Raw genomic sequence first — 9,002 nt, forward strand, 5'->3', positions numbered from 1 at the left:
ATGAGTTCGCAATACGGATGGGCGCAGGATAGTGACGTCACTGGCCACTCCCCTCCCCACATCTTTATTTGTAAAAATCAATATACAAGTTACAAATTGGATTTTTTCATTTGTGGATCTCAAAACACGCATACAAATCAAGAAATACGTGTGGATCACAATTTGCACACATACAAATATCAGTGGAACAAATTTAACTCCATAGAGTAATGACAGTTTAAAAATGCCCTTCGCCTTGGTTTTTCAAAACTTCCAAATCTGCATTTTTAATATGGGAGTGAATGGTACCGATGGCCAGAACTCTGTTGTCTGTATAAGTTGGAAATTGTAGGCAGGAGAGGAATTTGTTTGGAGATTTTTGTGATTAATTTTCTTAAAGTGTGAGAGCAGCACACCCACTCACTTTCAGAAATCTCGAAACGGCCCAAAAAAGTACAAAACGTAAACTGCGATTGTGGAAAACGCTGATATGTATCAAAACCTGGACTTGGGTGATAAAAGTCCAAAGTCTTTTGACCCGTTTAAAGTTTCAATCACGTTTCTACTTTAAAGTCACTGTGACACTGTGAGGCTCCAAAGTGAGCTTGGTTTTTCTCATTTTCCCATTCCTGTGCATCTAAAACTTTGACAGAATTTTTGTAGTTTTTTGTGATTTGTGTCGCCATGGTTACTCGAAACTCTTAGAAAAGTCATAGCCAGCTATTCCCGATTGAGACACACTCTCAAAGGAGAAACATGTCAAAGTTTTGCCCAAGAGAAGAACACATCCAACATAGATGTAAATGAACAACGCTTTTGGGTGAAATCCATTTTCACGCACGTCAAATTTGAGGGCCCTATTAAAATGGCTGACTGCTGACCATATGCCATTATTATATATTTCAGATACTGCATCGGTTTTGCTAGCGCCATTTTGGAGAAGGGTGGAGTGTCCTCCTTGTTGGATCAAACTTGATAACAGAATTGTGGTAGGTAGTTTAGATTTTATGACTTCCTTGTTGTCCTACTTTGTTGTACTTTTATTATGAATTAAATGGTGGTCTTAATGTCACGATCCACATTCCATGGCTGTCATTATTATTTTTATTATTGTTGCTCCTGCTGCTCCGTGTCTCTCTCCTTCTCTCTGACCCTGCAGGGGGCGTGGTTGACCTACATTCAGGATGAGGACGCCAGTGATTACCACCACCTGCGCAACTCCGCCCAGCTGTTCCTGATCAGAGATCACGTGGGCTCATAAGGCGGGATTGCGCCGGGATTGGCGTCAGTTCCATGTTTTCGCTCAGCTGGTAAACACTCTTACCTTGCTTGTAGAAACCTTAGCTTTTAAAAAAAAGATCGATACTTACCCGAGCCTCCGTCTTCAGGTCACCAAGTCTCCTGCAGCTGAGAAGTCACAGCGTCTCAGCGGATTCCTCTTACTCCGGAATCGCTTCCACCTGTGACTCTCCAACTTCATCTTCACCTCCTTGTTGAACGGAACATCTGCTCCCCTGCGCTCCTGACAACATTGCCGAGTGAGTCCGTTCCTCTGGAACACCCGAACGAACTCTGTTGCCACGAAGGAGTCGCTGTTTGGGATCTGGCCCAGCTGTCCGAGATCACTAAAATCCTGTCCGAGAAGCTAATCCGTCGCGTTTTCTGGTAGCAGCAGATTAGCCACTTCCGCTAACTCGCCACGGGAGCCGTTTGTTCCCATTCCGGAGCGTTTCTCCGGCGACTTAGGCAAGTGCACAAGTTTTCTGTTTCAGTGTTCATTAGTCTTCAGTCTCCAACCACTCACATACCCCAGCGACAGTGCTAAGATCGCATTTGTAGTTAACCTGTTGTCAGGATGAGCCGCTCAGTGGGCAACGGCTACCCTTTCCAACGCCGCTCCCGCCTCAAGAAGCGGATATTTCGACTCGTTTAATCAATACTGAACAGGGTAATTCTTCCGTCGCTGACTTCTCGATTTTGTTTCGCATCCACGCCGCTGAGAGTGGCTGGAACGATTCGGCTCTTCGAGCCATGTTTATGAGAAACCTGGGGGGGGGATCCGGGATGAACTGGCAACACGAAATGACTCCTTTGATCTTGACTCGCTTATCGCCTTAGCTATCCAACTAGATTATCGTATTCAGGAGAGAGGTCGGGAAAGAGCGGCGAACGCTCGTCGTGTAACCAGTCCGTCACAGTCTCACTCAAATAGGCTACTTACCTCAGCACCCACTCCTCTTCATCTTCCTCCTTCTCCTCCTTTCTCTGGTTTACCTGAACCAATGCAGCTGGGTCGGACTCGGCTCACCTCCGCTGAACGGACGGTGAGGCTACAGAGTGGAGCCTGCCTGTATTGTGGGGGACTGGACCATCGGCGAAACACCTGCCCAGTTCGCCCAAAAGACTAAGCCCGTCAGCACACGCAGGAGTGTTGGCGGGCGGTGCCGTTTCCTGCTCGGCCCACAAACGGGTTGTTCTCCCCGGTCAGCTGCGGTGGTCTCAACAGTCGATTTCCCTTTCCTGTCTGGTCGATTCTGGGGCCGACGATTGTTTCATCGACCTACAGACTGCAAACCAAGCCGGGATCCCCACGGTACCCCTCGAGGAACCGAAGGAGATCCATGACCTCGACGGCAGAATCCTGGCCACTGTCACACACCGAACTCAACCTATCACTCTGGTACTCTCCGGCAACCACCATGAACTTCTGCAGCTCTTCCTGATTCCGTCGTCGTCGTCTCCTGTCGTGTTGGGTCTTCCCTGGCTGGCTCTACATAACCCCCGCTTCGACTGGACGTCAGGTCAACTCTCGGGCTGGAGTGTGCCATGCCATTCCCGATGTCTCCGCTCTGCCATGCCTTCATCTGCGGTCGTTCCTGTTCCTGCACCTAAGGCTCCGGACCGTTCCTCGATCCCCAAGGTCTACCACGACCTCGGGGAGGTCTTTTCTAAAGAGCTGGCGCTCTCGCTTCCTCCCCACCGGCCGTACGATTGTGGGATCGACCTACTTCCTGGAGCTACATTACCTTCCCGACGCATGTACAATCTGTCACAGACTGAACGATCTAGCATGGAAGAATATATCAACCAGTCATTGGCCGCCGGACTCATTCGTCCCTCGTCTTCCCCAGTCGGTGCAGGGTTCTTCTTCGTACAGAAGAAGGACGTAACGCTGAGACCCTGCATCGACTACCGCGGCCTCAACGATATAACTGTCCACAACAAGTACGCCCTCCCTCTTATGGACGCGGCGTTCAGCCCCCTCTGTAAGGCCAAACTTTTTTCCAAGCTCGACCTGCGCAACGCCTACCATCTGGTGCGCATTCGGGAGGGCGACGAGTGGAAGACTGCCTTTAACACTCCGGTTGGACACTTCGAATACCTGGTCATGCCTTTCGGCCTGACCAACGCTCCAGCAGTCTTTCAGCACCTGGTGAACGATATCCTACGCGACATGCTGGACAAGTTTCTTTTCGTCTACCTGGACGACATTCTCATTTTTTCCGAGACCGAGGAGGAACACATCCAGCATGTCCGTATGGTGCTGCAAAGACTGCTGGAGAATAAACTATACGCCAAGGCCGAGAAGTGTTGCTTCCACGCTTCTTCTGTCCCGTTTCTGGGATTCATCGTGGACCAGGGGAAGCTGTCGCCGGATCCTGCAAAGATCAGTGCGGTGAAGGACTGGCCCACCCCCTCCACTCGAAAGCAGTTGCAGCGGTTTCTGGGGTTCGCCAATTTCTACAGGCGGTTCATCAGAGACTATAGCAAGGTGGCGGGACCCCTTACTCGACTGACTTCTCCACAGCAACCCTTCTCCTGGTCCGACGACGCCGACTCCGCCTTCAAACACCTAAAGGTACTTTTCACCTCTGCACCTATTCTCTCCCACCCTGACCCCTCCCTACAGTTCATCGTGGAGGTCGACGCCTCCGACACGGGAGTAGGTGCAGTGCTGTCTCAACGATCGTCTGCCGACCAGAAGCTGCATCCCTGCGCCTTTTTTAGTCGCCGCCTTTCTCCAGCGGAGGCCAATTATGACGTGGGGAACAGGGAGCTGCTGGCGGTCGTCTTGGCATTACAAGAGTGGAGACACTGGCTTGAAGGTGCATCCTTTCCGTTTATTGTTTGGACCGATCATAAGAACCTCTCTTATCTGCGGGACGCCAAGAGACTTAACTCCAGGCAAGCACGTTGGGCCCTCTTCCTGGGTCGCTTTGCCTTCACCCTCACCTTCAGACCCGGCTCCCGTAATGTTAAACCTGATGCTCTATCTAGACAGTTTTCACCTGATCCACCTTCCTCATCGCCTGAACCGATTGTGACTCCATCCTGCATCGTGGGGGCTGCTTCCTGGCCTGTGGAGGAGACGGTTCGTCGGGCCCAGATGGAGGAACCGGATCCAGGAGGCGGTCCACCCAATCGACTCTTCGTGCCCGGTGCGGCACGTTCGGCGGTTCTGCAGTGGGCTCACGGATCGAAACTCACCTGTCATCCCGGCAACAACCGTACCCTCCGGTTCCTTCGCCAGTGGTTCTGGTGGCCTTCCATGCCAGAGGACACGTCGGCGTTCATCCAGGCCTGTCCCATCTTCGCTCGGGGAAAGACCTCCAACCGTCCTCCTGCTGGTCTCCTGAAGCCTCTCGCCATCCCTCGCCGTCCTTGGTCCCACATAGCGGTGGATTTTGTGACCGGTCTTCCGCCTTCACGCCTGAACACCACGGTGCTGACGGTGGTTGACCGGTTTTCCAAGTCCGTCCACTATATTCCACTACCCAAGCTACCTACCGCCACCGAGACTGGGGATCTTCTGGTAGACCACGTTTTCCGGCTCCATGGTTTCCCCCAAGACATCGTCTCGGACAGGGGGCCCAAATTCACCTCCCAGGTCTGGAAGCCGTTCTGCTCGGCCCTGGGCGCATCTGTCAGTCTTACCTCCGGATACCATCCCCAGTCCAACGGCCAGACCGAGAGAGCGAACCAGAGCATGGAGAGCGCCCTCCGCTGCGTGGCAGCACGTCACCCTGCTTCCTGGAGCTCCATGCTCTCCTGGGTTGAGTACGCTCATAATTCCCTCATCTCCGCATCGACTGGCATCTCTCCATTCATGGCTGCTCTGGGTTACCAACCGCCCATCTTCGACTTCCAGGAGGAGGAGATCGCCGTTCCTTCAGTCCAGGCCAACCTACGCCGGTGCCATGCGGTGTGGAGACAGGTTCGGTCCTCGCTACAACGATCTTCCTTACAGAGCCAGAGGCAGGCCAACCGTCATCGCACCCCAGCGCCAGACTACCAACCCGGTCAGAAGGTCTGGCTATCCTCCAAAGACCTCCCCCTGCAGGTCGAATCCCGGAAGTTGGCCCCACGTTACATCGGTCCCTTCGCCGTCGATCGGATGATCAACCGGTCCGCTGTACGTCTGAAGCTCCCCAGGTCGCTTAAGATCCATCCCACCTTCCACGTCTCGTTGCTGAAACCTGTGGTGGAATTGGACCTGGTCCCACCCTCCAACCCTCCTCCTCCACCCAGGTTCATCGACGGGGGCGAGGCCTACACTGCCAGGAGGATCCTGGACAGTCGACGCAGGGGTCGAGGACATCAGTACCTGGTCGACTGGGAGGGGTACGGTCCGGAGGAGAGGTCATGGGTTCCACGCCACTTCATCCTGGACAAGAGCCTGCTTCGTGACTTCCATCGGGACCACCCAGAGAAGCCTGGTCTAGCGCCAGGAGGCGCTCATTGAGGGGGAGGTACTGTCACGATCTCACCTGCACCTTCCTCACTATTTTTATTATTATTTGTGTTATTGTGTGGCTGCTGCTGTTTCTCCCCACTCTGACTCTGCAGGGGGCGTGGTTAACCTACTTCCTCCATGACGCCGGTGATTGTCTACACCAGCACGGCTCCGCCTCACCTGCTCCAGATGAGCAATCAACTGGGCTTAAAAGCGGAGCCTTTCCTCGTCACCGGCGTCAGATCGTTTTCTCTCGTACATTGTTGCCACGTCTCCTGCCGCTCCACGTACTCACTGGTTGTTTCCTGTTTCCCTACGCTCCTGGGATCCTCGTCTCCAAACTTGTGAGTTCGTTCCTCGCTGGAACACTGCCATCCTGCCGAGCCACCCCCGCAGTAGCTGCAAGGACATTTTTCCTCCTGTCACCTTCTCTATCCACTATCGCTTCCTATGTTTTGGAAGTCGCTTTTTGTTATCTCGTTTTGTTAATAAATATACTTGAAATATACCTACGTCTCCGTCTGCTTCCGGGTCCAACCGTAAAGCTAATCCTGACAATATTTAGGGATACACCGATAATTCGGCGGTCGAAACAGAGCTAGTTCACTGTGGAACATCACCTGTTAAATGCTGGAAAGTCTCTGCGCAAAAGTGAAACTTGGCTGCGTTTAAATTTTTTTTACAAAAACGCCGTGGGCCGCCGGTGGACCCGAGAGGAACCACCGGGCTTAGCAGGTTTTCTGGGGAAAACCCTGTAAACCAGTATACGCAGAGAGAGAGAGAGAGCGAACGAGAGAGATCTGCGCTCATGGTCATTAGTTAATTTACTTATTTTTGTGTAGGTAATATTTTGTGAAATATGTTTAAACTTAAATAAACTACCTATACAAGTAGTTTTGTCTGGTTGTATTAGTTTGTCCTGTTATTGACGTCATGCTGTCATCACCTGACAGTCTGGCTGATTTAAAGTCCCCAGATGCAGCGGATGAAACGCACCCCAGATGCGCGCGCGTCATTGATATCATGCGCAAATTCAGATATTCGAATATTTGTGTTTTTTCAAATGTCATTTTTGAGTAATTTTGATAGCCCTAAACAGCCTCATGCAAATCTCAATGCATGGCCCTTCTCATGACGACTACATGCAGTCACTAAATGGTGGAGTAGTGGCAGAAGGTCCGGTAGGCCACAGTTCTGTGACTGAGTGTGTTGGTTGTCATCTACAACAAAACAAATCTAGTCTGGAAATAAATATATTATTTATTATCAACATAATGTATTGTGTTTTTATTATATTATCAGTAAGTAACAACACAAAATGTAAAAAAAGATTTTCGGGACGATTCAGGACGATTCGGGACAGTTCAAAATGTTTTTCGGGACGTTTCCGGGACGGTGGTGAAAAAAGTTAGATTTAATCCCTGGTATGGCCCCTTCAACGATGTCATATCCCTAGATCTCAGTTCTCTGCTCATCACAGAACGTCATGCTGTACTTTCTGTTCAGTGGCCTCAAATTTCATTTTGCGCTTCCGTTGAGTCTGCACTTTCTCCATGTTGACAACCCTTGAGTAGGTCACCCGCAAAATGCAAAACGGCAGCAGGCGCAATCTTTAGGCTTCCTCAATTTAGCGCTCTCTATTTGGGATCCTAGTAAATCAGGCCCTGTATGTGTAAAAATTAACAACAAGTTGCACCAGTTACGTGCCGCTGCAGGAATGTGGCCTTTAGCGAGTGACATGTGTGGATCAATAATATGAAGAGCACGCTTTTGAAAGCACTGCAGAAAGATGTAGATGTTGTCCTACATTTCTTCTCAACCAAAGGCTTCCTTTCTGTCGTGTTTCCACGTTCTCTCCTCATTAGTGATCCACACACGTCACTTGCAGCTGCAGTAACACTGGTGCATTCAAGGTGTTTTTCTAGCATAGGAATTTACATACACGCCGCGCGGCACATTAATCGTTTTTCTTCGATTCTAATGTTTTATGATCGCGAGAAGCCAAAATCGTGGTCACTCTAAGCATTACGGTGAAACGCAGTAACAACTGGTAAACGTACATTACTATGGGGTATATGGAGCGGGGGTTGGGACGACGGTGCATGACAATAGGTGATATTGTCATGCACCGTCACTCGGTCTGCCTATTACCACCTACGCAGCATCAACCGTCTCCGCCCATCCCTTACTCCCAACTCTACTGCTATCCTGGTCCACTCCCTGGTCACATCCCGCCTGGACTATTGTCATTCCCTTCTTATTGGTCTTCCCCACAAGTCCATTTATAAACTCCAGTTGGTTCAGAACTCTGCTGCCCGGATCATCACCAGGATCCCTTCTATCAATCACATCACACCTGTTCTGCAACAGCTTCACTGGCTTCCGGTTAAATTCCGCATCGATTTCAAAATTCTGCTTCTCACCTTTAAGGCCATCTATAACCTCTCTCCCCCATACCTCTCTGACCTCCTTCACACCAACACCCCTTCCCGGACACTAAGATCTGGCTCATCTATCAGCCTCATTGTGCCTCCTGCCCGTCTGACCACCATGGGGGCCAGAGCCTTCAGCCGATCTGCCCCCCGCCTCTGGAACTCCCTCCCCCCGGCATCAGGAACATTGTCTCATTCGCCATCTTCAAATCCCATCTGAAAACCCACCTTTTTAAACAGGCCTACTCTCTCTAACTCTCTACCCGTTGCTCTTACCTTTTGTTATTTTTTATTTTGTTGTTGTACGGCGACCTTGAGTGTCTTGAAAGGCGCCTTAAATATAATGCATTATTATTATTATTAGTATTATAATTGGCAAAAGTATGGCTGTGGATAGTAAGTTAGATCGACACTCCCCTCGAAGCAGTGGATGTGTATTTACCTGGGTCTCATGTAAATGACCAGGCACAAAACCGAGCATTCTGAAAAGGGCTGTTTTGGCAGGGTTATTGAACTGCTATTGTGCTTCATCCATATTTTGACTAAAGCATGACACAGACATGTTCATTAGGGCATCAGGAACTAGTTTAACTTGGGGTAATAGGGTATAATATGGGCTCTTTAAGCTACAATTCACAAGACCTACCTGACATCGTGCCCTATGATAGGGTTGATTAATGTGGCGCAACACTTGACCCTCCGATGCATGGACTGCAAGATAGCGAAAATATATTGCAAAAATATTTATTTATTGACTTTGAAAATGGCCAGTACAGTTTTTTTTTTTGCTTGAATTACTATGCCTGAACAATATTGACATAAAACTGTAGACCTACCTACATTATGGAATTGAGGAC

The sequence above is a fragment of the Microchirus variegatus genome (genome assembly GCF_963457635.1).
Source record: "Microchirus variegatus genome assembly, chromosome: 22".
Lineage (NCBI taxonomy): Eukaryota > Metazoa > Chordata > Actinopteri > Pleuronectiformes > Soleidae > Microchirus > Microchirus variegatus.